The sequence below is a fragment of the Papio anubis genome, chromosome 1 (genome assembly GCF_008728515.1).
Source record: "Papio anubis isolate 15944 chromosome 1, Panubis1.0, whole genome shotgun sequence".
NCBI lineage: Eukaryota > Metazoa > Chordata > Mammalia > Primates > Cercopithecidae > Papio > Papio anubis.
The window spans coordinates 216,574,596-216,591,139 of record NC_044976.1 but is presented as its reverse complement, the minus strand read 5'-3'; the positions used below and the strand labels follow the sequence as shown (position 1 = coordinate 216,591,139).

Genomic DNA, 16,544 nt, shown 5'->3' with positions numbered 1-16,544 from the left:
CCCTGAGGCCCTGAGTGACAGGTGACACGCTCCCACGCGTGTCTGAATGAGGCAGCGTTTTGGCAACAGCACTTTTCGGGGAGGGCTTCGTCTCTGGGGCTGGGACCCAGCCTTGCCTAGGGGACATTCATTTATATACACTTAACCTTGTATACAACGTTACATTCGTTTGTGAATAATATATATGATATTTAAAATAGGAAACAATATAATAATAATTCTTTTAACATTTCAGACTTACTAACCTTCATGGCCTCTGGTCTTCTGAGGAAGCAGTCCGAGGAGCCCGAGTTTTGAAAAGGGAAGCAATCCTCCAAAGCAGCAATTTCCATAGAAATCACATGCGAGCCACAGGTGTCATTTTAAAATTTCTAGTAGCAAAAGAAAAGAGGAATAAACAGGTAAAATTGATTGTAATACTTTAACTCAATATATACAAAATATTATAATTTAAATATATAATCAATATAATATTAATGAAGGATTTTTAGTCGTTCTTTGTTTTTTGGTACTAAATCTTTCAAAGTCACTCTGCGTTTTAAACTTCCAGCACGTACCAATTCAGACCAGCCACATTCTAGGGGCTAAGTAGACCCCTGTGGGCAGTGACTGTCACACTGAAGTGCAGTTTTGAAGGCTCTGGCTCCCCTGACCTCAGGCAGTGAAGGGCCCGAACCCCTCTTTTCTGCCAGAGGTGAGGGAACGCCCTCTTTCTGCTAACATCTCTCCTCGGGCCCAAGGGTGGCAGGGACAGTGCCCAAAGAGAGAAGTAGGCTGCAATAAATAAGTATCTAGAGGGATTCTACTGTTTCGCACCTGCTCTTGCCAGGGGCCCAGCCTCTTCTATAGATAAGACAGTGAAAAAAAGACGAGGTGCCCCAGGAGAAGAAAACCTATGTCTTCAGATTTGTCCACAGCCTTAACCTCAGGACTTTAGATGTGGAGGGAATACCTTCAAGACAAACTTCTCATTTTGCAATTTGGCTTTGGCCCTAATGGGCAAGCTGTGGTTTTCTGTTTCCTCCTGTGGTGTGGAATTTAAGTGTGTGAGTTGAAGCACTGATCACATGCATGCATGTCTGCATGCACTTCTGTATGGCTCAACACTGTCTAACCAGAGATCCAGCTTTACATAAAGGGAAAAGGAAATCAGTGCATACAGGGTGCCATGTGTTTGCCTCGTAACTTGTCATCAACATGTCATTGAATCCTGGCACCCTGTCTGCGCTAGGTGTACATATTACCTACTGCTTCACAGTAAAACTCCCCAAAACTTATTAGATTGAGCTGGTCCACCTTTTAGGCTGGGCTCAGGTGAGCCATTCTTTTGGTCTCAGCCGGGCCCTTTCAGGTACGTGTGGTCAGCTGCTGCTTGACTAGGCAATGCTGCTTCTGAGGGTGAGCTGCCTGTCATCTGTGGCACTTTGGTTTCTCCCCTATAGTATCTCATCCTCTAGCAGGCTAACAGGGACTTGTTATCATGGAGATGACAGGGTTCTGAAATAAAAAGCAGAAGCATTCAAGAGCTTTGTGCCTCGGCCCCAAACTGGCACACGGTCATATTCACAGCTTTCTATTGGCCAGGGCAAATCAGGCCAGTGAGATTCAAGGTTTGGCAACCAGATTCTGCCTCTCAATGAAAGCAGCTATAAAAGCATATCACAAAGGACATAAATACAGGAAGGGATGAAGAATTGCTGTCATTTTTGCAATCAGTATCATGCCTTTTCTTGCAGATGAGGTTTATATAACTTTCCAAGACAAGGAACTTGTCCAAAGCCTCACAGCTACTAAGAGGCTGGGCTGGGCCTCAGGATTAACTTTTCCTGACTCCAAAGCCCAAGCACCTCTGTAAGCCACACAAATCAAGCAGCTTCTCTAAACCTTTGAAGTCCTGGAAAGTAATCTTCTGCAATAGAAGTAAGAATCCTGTGAGATTCTGATCTATCTAGTACTTTTCACCGTTTGGAACAGTTGCCTCCAGAGAATGCTTCTGAAGCATCTTGGAATAACTTGAAATAATTTGAGGAAATGGTTGATTTCCTAATTTAGGAAACCAACGTTCGATATATATTTTTTATTTAAAAGCAGAGATGATGCCCTCCACATGAACACAAATTCTGTTCCTCCCTTTTTGTTGTTTGTAGGCTATTTTCAACAAAGACTAAATCAAACCACTGTGTCTGAAATAACCTCTTACTCTGAAAGCAAGTGACATAAAAATAGACCTGCTGAGAAAAATTTCTTCCTGCTGCCATTTAACAAAACAGCTGAATACAATTTGAAGCCATCCTTTGATTTTTTTTTTTTTTTTTGAGACAGAGTCTCGCTCTGTCGCCCAGGCTGGAGTGCAGTGGTGCGATCTTGTCTCACTGCAAGCTCCGCTTCCTGGGTTCACGCCATTCTCCTGCCTCAGCCTCCCGAGTAGCTGGGACTACAGGTGCCTCCACCACGCCTGGCTAAGTTTTTTGTATTTTTAGTAGAGATGCGGTTTCATCATGTTAGCCAGGATGGTCTCCATCTCCTGACCTTGTGATCAGCCTGCATCGGCCTCTCAAAGTGCTGGGATTACAGGCGTGAGCCACCGCACCTGGCCCATCCTTTGATTTTTAACAAGGGAAGGTTGTTTTCCAAGACTTCAAATAGATCATGTGAGTGTCAGGGCTACTATATTGACTCAGAAGGTGGACCAGATCCTCTGGAGATGGAGTGGTGAGAGGGCCTGCACCAGCAGGTGAAGGCCTTAGGTCCATAGGTGACATTCATTCACCAGGTGTGGTGTTTTAGGGTCCTGATGTTGATGACAAAAGTTATGTGTATATTACTAAAAGTAAATTGTAGAACATAACAAATAATCATATATAAACCAAAAGTGTCGACAACTACAATTATTATGATGCATCATTATTCTAAGTATTTTTACCACAATTAGCAGTAGTAGCCGTTGTTGCTGCTGCCACTGCTGTTGTAGGAACGGTGATGAAAACGTGGAATAAAGCTCTGCTGCCTCATCGTGCTGCTGCTCCTGCGGCTGCAGATTTGCTGGTTCTGTGCAGACTTTGGACCTCTGTTGTGAAGCTGTAACTTAAGAGACTTTCAGTGCTCTGCTGCGGCAGGAAAAACGTTTGAGTCAAGACAGAACAACAATTCTGTGCATTTGAAGGTGGAGGCTAGGATGGGTCTGGGGTGCAGTTGAAGGGGAAGAAGCACACATCACTGAATGAAGGGGTGGAAGCCTCTGGCGAATGGCAGGGCGTGGCCATGAAGCAAATCAGATGTGGATTTTAGGACTGGTTACTCAGTGAAACTGACACACCTGCAAAGCGGGAAATGGAGGACAAATAAACAGGTGATGTGTCCAGCAGCAGACAGGAGGGTCTTCTAAGAACACACCTGCTCCTTCCCCTAGAACTTCTTCCTACAGCTCCAGCAGACATTCTCGTGTAGAAAACCACCATGTGATTTCACCATGTTCTGACTCCACGTTCTGACTGGTACAGTATCCTTTTCTCCATTCTCTTATCTTCCCCTTCCTCATTCCATTATTGCACATAAAGCATCTGGGGTAGGCACACAAGCATATTGCTGTTTTTCTGTGCTTGTTTGTACGAAATGACACGTGTTGATCAGCAGCCAGATGAGATGAGGCAGAAAAATACTGGCCCTGTGAAGACTGTTTCTCTACCAGTGGCTACTCATTCGGCTCTTATCTGTGTATTTCAGGACTTTAACAACAATAACAAAAAAAACATAATACCCTTGCATAGATTGTTTGATTGGTGAATTTTAATGTTTTTAATATAGCATTGTAAAACCAAAAACAATTTCATAACTCTTTTATCTACATAGTTGCTACACATAGGGCGAATCTGTTCATACACAGGACTAAATGACATTTGAAAGAAAAGAATGAACCTCAAATACTTTTCCCTTCAAATCCAGTGTCTGATTGTTTAAATATACATTTTGCATATAATGAAAAAAACACGTAAAAATTAAAATGTACGGTTTATCTCACCATCCAGTATATCAGTTGGACCACAAGTGAAGAAAAAGAGGCATCTGTCTGCAGGAAGTTCTAAATTCTCCTGGGAGCCCCAGAACCGCTTGCGCCTCCCAAGCGGACCCCGTCCTTGGCCTGTTGCCACTGGCAGGGCATCGTGGTGAGGTTTCCATATCTTGGCCCAGGAGGCACAGGGAGGGTAGGAGGTTGTCTCACAGCTAGGCCAACATCCCTGACCAGGGCCCTCTGGAAGAAGATTCCCAAGGTCCCTGTCAGCTTTCAGAAGGGTTATGCCATTCTAGAGAAATTATAAATGTTCTTGGGGTTGACCCATCGGTGAGCTGGGCATCCCTGTGCTCTTGGTAGCTGGAGCAGGCAGGAGCCCCACCCTCCTGGGCGCAGCCGCCACGGCTGCAGACCCAGGCATCTCTGAACTCTGGAGGGCCCAGGGAGGTCCCCCTCACCCCCACAGGCTCAGAAGTGCTGCTCCCACTGTCTGGCTTCTCCTCACTGTTGGCATCCACTCCAATCACAGAGAAAAGGGGAGTCTGGGCCCATGCACCTATCAACCCACCACCTAGGTATTAAGCCCAGCATGCATTAGCCATCTCCTCTTTGACTTTTAATGTGAAATTCTTATAATCATTTTATGTTATCAATGACCAGTCATAGGTTTTAAAATGCTGGCTGTTACTTGCATGTAATAACAATGACATTTTTATTAATAAAACAAAACACGGGATACTTTATCATAAAGATTATACTCTTAAATGACCACAATGATCACTGTACAGTCATTTATAAAATGACACCATCTATCACAAATAACAGTAAAAATTATATATTGTAATAGAGTTGAGGAGAGAGTTCTCAGCAAACTTTTTTTTTCAAAGAACACATCAGTTGCATGTAAAAGTTGCATGTAAAATTGCTTCTGGATTTGTGTAAATGGCTTTTTCATTCTAGTACGCTCCTCTTTTCTTCAGATGTGTCGATTAAGCTCACAGATTTTATCATCAGTCTTTTGTGTCTTGTTCATTTAATGGTAAATTTTTTCCATCATTATTCATAATTACGTAAATACCTGGGACTTACAATACTTCGAATAGTCTGAGGTGAAAGCCAACGTGAGGATGAACTTGATCTGCATTATCTGTTTCCTGAGAGGGCTTGGGAGCTTCACCCTCAGCCCCAGCCACCCATGGCTGTCACTTCCCATAGGGAGGGCTGAGATGTGCATTAAATTGATCAGTTTTCAACGTATCATGTAAGACCCAATAGTCCTTTGCACTGTGATCCACCTAGAGATACGCTCTCTGCTTATGTTCTTCTATATTGTTTCTCCCAGGTCAGTACCATATTATTGCAAATCCTGGGATTCGTAGTGAAGTTGCCAGATTCATCAAGTAAAAAATAGGACAGAAAATGAACTTTAAAATTTAAATAAATGACAAATGACTTTTGGGTGCACACACATGTCTTTGACAATGATCAGCAGTTAGATTCTGAGAGATAAATTTCCAAAAGAAATAATGAAAATAAATACACTTTAGCTGTCAATTCTAATCCACAGTATTGTGATCCTTTCTTGTGCAGTCTCAACACCAATGACCTCAAGAGACTTGTTGGAGGGACTCCATCTGGCGATTCAGCAGATAAAGTATTTTTCAGCATGTGATGGTTACTTGTAGAGAGAAGTGTGTGAAATACGTGGGGTGAGCTAAATATATCTTAGGGTAAGAGAATAAAACATCGATTTCCTATTTTATCTCTTTTCGTTATATGGCTTACATGTGTTTTATTAACGAAATTATGTGGACATGTAGTTTATAAATAATTGCACATATATTAATAGTCCAAGTCCAAGTATTCTTTTACTGGAGCTATACTCCTCCAAAGAAAGACCATTAAGCCTTTAAATCAATGATATCCTGGCTCTTTTCCTGGTTTTATCATGACAGCAAAACCAAGTTGTGCTGAGGGTAAAGGTGCATGTTCATGGAAATGTCTGTTGTTTGGTTCTGGAAGTGTGTTCCTTTACTAAGATTTTGAAGAATTATTAACAATCATTTCAACATATGAGGTTGAAATGATTAGCTCATACATATGAGGTTGTTTTAGAGAAATTTTCTACCTTAACCATTAATTTCTGAGTAAGAGGCGAAAATACTAATTGTCACCATTTCTGCATTGAGATATCTACATCTATCTAATCTATCATCTATTGCTCCATATATACATGGGATGGTACTGTGATAAGTGACCTTTAAAATATAATTTTGACAGCTGTCATCTCAGAAAAAACTGAGTGGTGTGGAATGGTTTTCTAATTTTTTGTGTCATTAAGTTGACTTGTTCTAATCACTAATTTGATAAAACAATTATGCCTGCATCTTGGCCAATAACATTAGAGAGTAATTTCAAAATTGCTCAGTGAAATTATGCCAGGTGTTCTGATACTATGGGTATCCTAACAAAACTAGAGGGAAATTACCTTTATTATTGGAGAAATAAGTGTTTTCAAAGCAAAAGAGGGGATCTCTCTATTAAGTGGAATCTCAAGAAAAGGATCAACATTTGATCATTTTGATGCAACTGTATGGTTGTCATAAAGTGATTACAACTAGTGTTATTCTCTTGACAATTCACAGCTGGACATTGGGGATCCTCTGTTGAGACGTAGATAATTTATTTTTGAGATGGAAACTAAACTGTAAGAGAGCCAGAGCCATTTTTATGTGACACAGCTAATAGGGTTTGGTAAGCACAGTAATGCCCTCCAAAGGTGTCCATGTTCTAATTCTCAGATACAGCAAATATACACTTCATGGCAATGGGTATGAGAAGCTGCACATGGGATCAAAATTGCTAATTTATTGGCGAAAAATAAGGATACTATCCTGAATTACTATGGTAGGTTCAAACGTCTAATCACAAAGATTCAAAATGTGAGAGACAAAGAATTAAAAGCATTGAAAGGTCAGCATGTCAGAAAGACAACTAGATATTATTTTTTCTTTTTTTTTTTTTTTTTTTTTTTTTTTTTTGAGACGGAGTCTCACTGTGTCTCCCAGGCTGGAGTGCAGTGGCGCGATCTCGACTCACTGCAAGCTCCGCCCCCCGGGTTCACGCCATTCTCCCGCCTCAGCCTCCCAAGTAGCTGGGACTACAGGCGCCCGCTACCGCGCCCGGCTAGTTTTTTGTATTTTTAGTAGAGACGGGGTTTCACCATGTTAGCCAGGGATAGTCTCGATCTCCTGACCTTGTGATCCACCCGCCTCGGCCTCCCAAAGTGCTGGGATTACAGGCTTGAGCCACCGCGCCCGGCCTAGATATTATTTTTTCAATTGTTTTGGTGATTCTTTTCCTATTAGCATACATTTTATTCAGTTGCACTGTGCACATATGATTGGGTCTTTTTTTTTTATTTGTAGCATCAATGTGATAAATATAAAATGAGAATGCAGAACAAAGATACAATTTCTAGGCCGGGCGCGGTGGCTCACGCCTGTAATCCCAGCACTTTGGGAGGCTGAGACGGGCGGATCACGAGGTCAGGAGATCAAGACCATCCTGGCTAACACGGTGAAACCACATCTCCACTAAAAATACAAAAAAAAAACTAGCCAGGCGAGGTGGCGGGCGCCTATAGTCCAGCTACTCCTGGCTGAGGCAGGAGAATGGCGTAAACCCGGGAGGCGGAGCTTGCAGTGAGCTGAGATCCGGTCACTGCACTCCAGCCTGGGCGGCTGAGCGAGACTCCGTCTCAAAAAAAAAAAAAAAAAAAAGATACAATTTCTAAAGAGGGATGCTCAGGTACCATGGGTAACTATACCCAGGAATAGACAGATAGATAGTATGCATCTTATAAGAAATGTGTTGGTATTTCATATACTAATTGGTGTAGAAAATAATGCAGAGGCTGGATTATCAATAATTTATATGAGATACGGCTTATCAAGATTAAGAGGGTAAAACAATAAAAGTGATCTGTGGCCAGGCGCGGTGGCTCAAGCCTGTAATCCCAGCACTTTGAGAGGCCGAGGTGGGTGGATCACGAGGTCAGGAGATCGAGACCATCCTGGCTAACACGGTGAAACCCCGTCTCTACTAAAAATATTTTTAAAAAAACTAGCCGGGCGAGGTGGCGGCGCTTGTAGTCCCAGCTACTCGGGAGGCTGAGGCAGGAGAATGGCGGGAACCCGGGAGGCGGAGCTTGCAGTGAGCTGAGATCGCGCCACTGCACTCCAGCCTGGGCCACAGAGCGAGACTCCGTCTCAAAAAAAAAAAAAAAAAAAAAAGTGATTTGTGATAATTTTCACTAATGCAGAATTAACAATGATGATGTGAGATCTTTTGGGATTTTTCTGATGTACAAAGCCAATTTCTGGCCAGGTGAAGTAGCTCACACCTGTAATTCTAGTGCTTTGGGGGGCCAAGGTAAGAGAATCACTTTAGGCCAAGAGCTCAAGACAAGCCTGGCAGCATCGTGAGACTCCAACAGCACTACAGTTAGCTTCACCTGGAATCCTGGCTGTTTGGGAGAGGGAGGCAGGCAGCCACTTGAGCCCAGGGGACCCAGAATGCAATGAGTTATTATTGTAGCACTGCAGTTCAGCCAGGGTGACAGACCAAGACCCTGTCTTGAAAAAAAAAAAAAAGTAAAACATGAAAAATACATAAAGTTCATTATTAAGAACACATTATTTTCAAGCTGACGTTGCAGTCCCAGTCAACACCTTTCTCCTTTTCTTCTTCATCTTCACACTCCTGGATCACAGGCCGAAGCACACAGACCTGATCACCTGTCACTTGACTTTTGTTCACTCAATGATGCACCCCACTGTAGTGGATTTTTTTCTCTTTAGACAGCGTTTGAGTCACTGAATTTTTGGGAGGACCTCAAATGTCAAGCACTATTCTACATGAACAAGGTGATGAGGGGTCTGGCCGTCACCACCACCTGCCTCCTGAGCATGCTCCAGGCCATCACCGTCAGCCCTAGCATCTTGTGGTAGGTGAGACTTAAACAAAAACATAAATTATCTTCCAGTAGTAGCATGATCATCTGCACTGTAGCTTGTTTCAGTGTGACCCAGACCAATTTAATTTACCGAGTGTCAGTGACTTCTGCTCACTTTCTCCAATGAGCTCCATTCTCAGGGGACTGTTTTTTATTCTAATATTATTTCAGAATATTTTTTTTTGTAGGAATCATGCTGCTCTCCAGTATGTACGTGGTCATTCTCTTGTTCAGGCATGAGAGGTGATACCGGAGCCTTTGCAACACCAGCCGTTCCCCAAGAGCCTCCCCAGAGAAAAGGGCCACGCAGACCAGCCTGTGTCTTCTGGTGAGTTGCTCTGTGGTCATGTCCTCAGTGGACATTATTACTTCATCCTCCTTAAGCACGTGATGGGTTCCTGGCCCAGTGATCCAGGATGTCCAGATGCCTGTGGTCACTCTCTGTGCCACTGTCTGTCTTTTGGTACAAATCAGTCCTGATGGAAGAATCATCAATATTCTAAAAAATATTTCTATCAAAGTGCCCCACCCATTTTTAACAAGGTTGTACTGGGACAAAAATCTTCTGAAGAGAAATAGATTTTTCTGCCACCAGTTAAACTATGCAAATAGCACAGGATTTGTTAACTGACTTAAATGCAACCAATTAAATAGCAATTGCATTATATTTAAATAGTTTACTTGATGCTGCCAAAGTCTAATTTCTTTAGTTCAATGTCCATCAGGGCTTGATATTTCCAAAACAAGTCTCTTACACTTTCTTTTTCTTTTTTTTTTTTTTTTGAGATGGAGTCTCGCTCTGTTGCCCAGGCTGGAGTGCAGTGGCGTGATCTCCACTCACTGCAACCTCCGCCTCCTGGGTTCAAGCGATTCTCCTGCCTCAGCCTCCTGAGTAGCTGGAATTAAAAGCGCATACCACCACGTGTGGCTAATTTTTGTATTTTTAGTAGAGACGGGTTTCACCATGTTGGTCAGGCTGGTCTTGATCTCGACCTCGTGATCCACCTGCCTCAGCCTCCCAAAGTGCTGGGATTACAAGTGTGAGCCACCGAGTCTGGCCACACTTTCATTTTGAATCTTATACACAAAACATTATTTTTTCTACTTGAAGTACACTTTTAAAAAGCTCCTATTGGTAAACAAATCACTCAGGGTTTTAAAAATATATTTTAATTTACCCTTTTTTGTTAAAGGTATTTTAGCCTAGTATCTACTTCTAGCTTTAATAAATAATTTCTCTTAGCACTATTCCTATTTATGCTTTGAGATTTATAAAAGCTGTAGAAATTTTGCTCTCATCATTACACTGATTTTTAGTATTTTTCTTCTCTTTGGTGTTATCCAGCTTATTTCTTTTAAGTAATTTTTTTTTTCACTTTTTGACACACTGCATTTCTGAATTCAAGGATTTATGTCAGGTTTTCAGTGTAGAAACTTACAAACCACCAACTCTTAAAGGCATTATTCAAATTATTTTAATATATCCCATAAAAAAAGAAATTTGTCCTATTCCTTCTCATTCTAGCATTCTAGTCTTCATAGATATATGTATTTGTTTTACCTTTTCTTTTTTGGAGATGGAGTCTTGGAGTGTCACCTGGGCTGGAGTGCAATGGTGCAATCTTGGCTCACTGCAACCTCTGCCTCACAGGTTCAAGTGATTCTCCTGCCTCAGCCTCTGTAGTAGCTGGGATTGCAGGCGCCCACCACCACACCCGGCTAATTTTTCGTATTTTTAGTAGAGACAGGGTTTCACTATGTTGGCCAGGCTGGTCTTGAACTCCTGACCTCATGATCCGCCTGCCTTGGCCTCCCAAAGTGCTAGGATTACAGGCATGAGCCACCATGCCTGGCTGCTTGCTTTCTTTCTTTTCTTTCTTTCTTTTCTCCTTCCTTCCTTCCTTCCTTCCTTCCTTCCTTCCTTCCTTCCTTTTTTCTTTCTCTTTCTTTCTGTGTCTTTCTTTCTTTCTTTTTCTTCTTTTTAAACAAACATTTTAGTCTTATTTGTAAATCATTTACACATATTCTTATGAAGAAAAATAAATTTCAGAAAGGAATCTTGGGATCATGGTAGTTAAAATATACATATATATATATGTCTGATCATTAGCCACTAAAGACAAGGCAAGAGGCTTAGCAGTCATTTCTGGGGGTTAGTGTATCTCCCCATGCGGGGGACAATTGAGAAGAATCCAAGCTGCTCCCTCATCTTCCCTCAATTTTCACCTTCTGAAGACAATATGGGGGAAGGGGACTTTCCAATGCTTTCCCCTAGAAACATTTCAAGAGGTACAGCAAAGGCTTATGGTAACACTGAACCTGCTCTTTGCTAGAAATTTGGCAAGATTGCAATCTCTGAACCAACCTAGTAGAAGAGTTAGCCCAATTCCTATTCACAGGTACTTCTAAGAGGAGGAGGGATTGCTGCATTCATCACACCCCCTTCCCACTTGCTCTGTTCTCCCACCAAGGCCCCAGAACAGAGCTCTTGATATCATCTGATCTAGTCCCTCCCCACTCCCACCCAGCCTCATTTCACAAGTGAACCTTCCTCCCACCCCACACCCAGACACTCTGTAACAGTTGGCCCTGGCAGCTCCTGAGGACTGCTGGGATGACGACACAGCATTTCTGCATCGTACTCACAGGGAATCGGAGCTCAGCCAGGAGAGGTCCAAGAATGACAGAACTATGAGCACCCCTACCAAAACTCAGCTCTGCAGAGCCAAATAAACAATTCCATCTGACAGGCCAACTCCTAACACCTGATCCCAGACAGTCATCATTAGAGGCCACAGCAGATGAAGCTCCTACTTACACTGAACTATTACCAATTCCCAGTAACAGGGGGGAAAGGAGAGACATGACAAATGCGGTAGACCCTATCAGAAATGGCAGCTGATGACAACAGTTAGCCTAGATCATTGGGTCCTACCCAAAAAGCATCCTCAAGAATGATGAGCAGAGAGCTCTGTAGCTGGATGTACAGCCCTTCAATTATGAGGGGACGCAGAGAAAACAAGCCGTGTTTTCCTATGATTATGTAGGAACTAGAACACGGACTACCCAGCCCTATGTGGAGGCAGCTTCTGAAAGGCCTTACCACTTATGGTCATCAGCCCACCCGCTTGGTAGGTGCATTTGGGGAGAGGGACTCACATCACATCCAGAGGGGGGAACTGTCTAGGCAGACACTCACAGGGCAGCCCATCCCACTGTCACTGGGGCAGGCCAAACATGGTTAGGAGGGTGGACAGATCCTGGGCATCAGCCACCCCACAGGTGTCGCTCTGGCCCTAACACAGAATGCGAAACGCAGGGTGCTCCAAGTGTTCTCTGACATGGCACCTCCTTCACCCTGAGGGCTCTGGCTTTTCTTCCACATGTTCAGGGCCTCCAGAAAGTGCTCTGCAGCCTGCCAGTGAGCCCCAGGTTGATGCAGCCGATGCCCAGGTTACAGTGGGACTGGATACAGCCAGGCTGGAGCTCAAGGGCCTGGCGGTATGCAGTTACTGCTTCTTCACTCTGGTTTCCATTCCATAGCAAATAGTCATTGGGACGAACACTGAGGGTAGCTGTGAAGCAGTTCATGGCCTTGTCATGCTCTCCACTCAGGTTGAAAAGGACCTGCAAGCCACACTGCACATTGGGGTCAATGGATATAGGGTCCAGTTGCACAGTTGCTAGGAAGAGCTCCTTCATTTCAAGAAACAGGGAGTCAGACAACAGAGATCCCAAGATATGCTTGCTGGCGCCCAGTCCTGCCCCACCAGCCCCTTCTTCAGCAGGTGTCACCAGATAGGCACAGGCTGGTGTGTAGCAGGGTTTCACAGGCCTGCTGCTGCAGGGGCTCATTGGTAAAGCTTGCAGCCAGCACCATCAGTGCTGTTGGTTATCTGGCTTTAGCTCCAGACACCTCTGCAATGCTCTGATGGCTCACAGTTCTTGTTCATTCTCTGCCTGGGTGGTACCCAGGTACTGCCAAGCTTCCATATTCTTAGGATTCTGCTGCATAGCTGCCTCAAAAAGCAGCACAGCATTTGGCAGGGACTATCGGGGGAACCTGTCCCTGATAATTCAACATGAGTACTTTTCTATTTTCCCTAAGTGTCGGCCAGTCTGAGAAATAAAGTGAGAGTACAAAAGAGAGAAATTTTAAAGCTGGGTGTCCAGGGCAGGCATCACATGTTGGCAGGTTCCATGATGCCCCCCAAATCACAAAACCAGCAAGTTTTTATTAGTCATTTTCAAAAGGGGAGGCAGTATACGAATAGGGTGTGAGTCACGGAGATCACATGCTTCACGAGGTAATAAAATACTACAAGGCAAATGGAGGCAGGGTGAGATCACAGGACCAGGCGAAATTAAAATTGCTAATGAAGTTTCGGGCATGCATTATCATTGATAACATCTTATCAGGAGACAGGGTTTGAGAGCAGACAACTGGTCTGACCAAAATTTATTAGGTGAGAATTTCCTCATCCTAATAGGCCTGGGAGCGCTATGGGAGACCCGGGCTTATTTCATCCCTTATCTGCAACCATAAAAGACAGACGTTCTCAGAGCGACAATTTTAGAGACCTCCCCCTAGGAACATATTCTCTTTCTCAGGGCTGTTCCTTGCTGAGAAAAAGAATTCAGCGATATTTCTATTTGCTTTTGAAAGAAGAGAAATATGGCTCTGTTCTGCCCAGCTCTCAGGCAGCCTGACCTAATGGTTATCTCCCTTGTTTCCTGAACATTGATCGCTGTTATCCTGTTCTTTTTTCAAGGTGCCCAGATTTCATATTGTTTAAACAATTTGTGCAGTTAATGCAATCATCACAGTTAATGATACATCCTCAGCTTATGAAGATGACAGGATTAAGAGACTGAAGTAAAGACAGGCATAGGAAATCACAAGAATATTGATTGGGGAAGTGATAAATATCCATGAAATCTTCACAACTTATGTTCAGAGATTACAGTAAAGACAGGCATAAGAAATTACAAAAGTATTAATTTGGGAAACTAATAAATGCTCATGAAATCTTCACAATTTATGTTCTTCTGCCGTGGCTTCAGCCGGTCCCTCCGTTTGGGGTCCCTGACTTCCCACAACAGGGCCCGCTCCTGAAGTCGCTGCAGCCCTTCTTTGAAAGGCTAAGGGTGATCACGCGGGGGGTTCTCCTCCTCCAACTGGTACCCCTTATCAAAGGAAGCTGATGTGAGGTCATCATAGTCAGAAAGCCAGGGGTGAGCGTCAGCATCTCGTTTTGCCATCTCCTCCAACTCTGCCTGCAACTGTATAGCTGACTTGGCACGTTCAAACTCCCTATCAAGGGCAGTTGTGTTTACTGGTCTTGTGAATGGTCAACCCAGGCATCTGATGTACTCAGAATTAGCCAATTTGGGGTCATCCCCTTTGGCCACAAAGTCATTGGCCATGTGCTGCCGATCCTTCTCATTCATGGTCCAACAATTAGCAGCTGCTGCTCCCTTAGGCTCTCCCAACCACAGCTTCTCCCCTGATTGCTCCAAATATGCCTCAGTCCAACAGGTGGGGGAAACAGCCAAGGGGTCTGTAACTTCAGAAATGAATGATTGGGACCAGTCTGTCTCATTACAATCCTGAATTACATCCACAGCATCTCCAGCTGCAAGACACTCTGGGCCCAGTTCTCAGACAAGGCCAAGTCGGCCACACCAGGGGCTCTCTGGGGAGGCTGGAGGAAGTTTGACTGTTCAATCTGCTGCATCTCAGCCAGTTCATCCATCTTGAATGTCTGAGGGGCATGGGATACAGGGCTACATTGTGGTCCTGCAGGAATTCAACCACCAACTCATCTTCAGAAGCTACTCCCAAAGGCTTGGAGACTGCCTCAGAGGTTAGGGCTCCGGGCAGGGATGGGGGGCAGGGGCCAGGCCTTAGACCTTCTGCTAAGGTTGGGGGCTGTTTTCCCTTTTCACTGTATTTAACTACATTAATCATGCTCAGTATTTCGGTTCACTAATCACATCAGCTGAGACTAATTTAATATTTAACCCATACGTTGTATATTAAGTAGGTTGTTTGTATTTGGCTCTTTTTCAAATATGGCTTGTCAAGCTTGTAGTCTTTTGCTCTGTAATATATATATTTTTTCCTATTTTTCTCATTGTGTTGACTTAAACATTTAAAAAATAAGTCCTATAACTGTGTGTAACATAAGTTTTAACTTTCTTTTCACTTATGGGAGATATTACATTTCAGACATCTGCAGTTTATGTCTGTTTTTTAAATTTGCTTTATGGCAAGTTGGGCAACCCACATGGATTTGGCAACTCTGACCACCCATATCTAACAGGAGCGCTTACTTCTCAGTTGATTATTTTCCTAAATGATTTCTTTCGTTTGCTTCTCTAGTTGGAAAATTCTCATATTTTACTTTCACTTTCAATGCTATACAGTCGTTTAAAGATTCTTGTAACTTTCTGAGGATTTTAGCTTTCTACATTTAAAATGTGTAGAATCTATAGTAATTTTCCAACAAGCGCAAATGTCAACAGTGTACACGTGAAATATATTTTACACAATTTTTTTTTGTAATAGACAATAAATCTCAAGTTACTTTATATAGAACATATCCTTTCCTCAACATACTGTAAAATAATAATAATTTGTAGAGTTTAATACTAGGGAACTGATTTTACATTTAGCACAAATTTCTGAAATAAATGTACTCTATGTCAGAGAACAGTACCTATATATGGCCAAAACTACTGATTTTCTACACCATTGAGATCATATTGGCAGAATTATTTACCTGAATTCAGATTTTTGGCTTCAATCACCATGCTTCCTCATGAGCACTTCCCTGAATCCATGAAAAGAATCTGTTTGAGTCTTCCATTTGAACTACAAATTTAAAAATTTCAATGCAGTTTTCATGTGGTGAGATAGTACTTGCTGGTAACATTTTAGTCAATAATTTCTATTGTTATTTACAATGTTCAGAAAATATGACCTGCTGGGTTTCTGGGATAATAAATTCAATGATATATTTTAGGCCTAAAAGTTTACCACCTAAAATACTCATATCTAATATTTTAAAATAATGGGCATCCTTTGTTTACTGGCAAAAACAGCTGCCATTTCTTCCTATGCCTAATTAGTATAACTTACTAACAAAGTAAACATTATTTATGTTCATTTAGTTGTGGGACACCAAAAAGTTAATTTCTATAATGACCTTAATGTTACCTAATATGAATGAAAATGTGACAGAGGCGGCCGGGCGCGGTGGCTCAAGCCTGTAATCCCAGCACTTTGGGAGGCCGAGACGGGCGGATCACGAGGTCAGAAGATCGAGACCATCCTGGCGAATACGGTGAAACCCTGTCTCTACTAAAAAATACAAAAAACTAGCCGGGCACGGTGGCGGGCGCCTGTAGTCCCAACTACTCGGGAGGCTGAGGCAGGAGAATGGCGTGAACCCGGGAGGCGGAGCTTGCAGTGAGCTGAGATCCGGCCACTGCACTCCAGCCTGGGTGGCAGAG

General features: G+C 43.1%; 1 long non-coding RNA gene and 1 pseudogene across 2 annotated transcripts; one reads left to right on the top strand and one right to left on the bottom strand.

Annotated features, from left to right (window-relative positions):
* Positions 1-9,214: 9,214 nt before the first annotated feature.
* On the top strand, positions 9,215-15,265 carry LOC103880257. Its single transcript, XR_004180481.1, has 2 exons — positions 9,215-9,354; positions 14,654-15,265. It is a non-coding gene; the product is annotated as an uncharacterized LOC103880257 (long non-coding RNA).
* LOC101010424 lies at positions 11,584-15,025 on the bottom strand (annotated as a pseudogene). Its single transcript, XR_001898015.3, has 2 exons — positions 14,133-15,025; positions 11,584-13,076 (listed from the first exon to the last, which is right to left on the bottom strand). The product of XR_001898015.3 is annotated as a peroxisomal targeting signal 1 receptor-like (transcript).
* Positions 15,266-16,544: the final 1,279 nt, after the last annotated feature.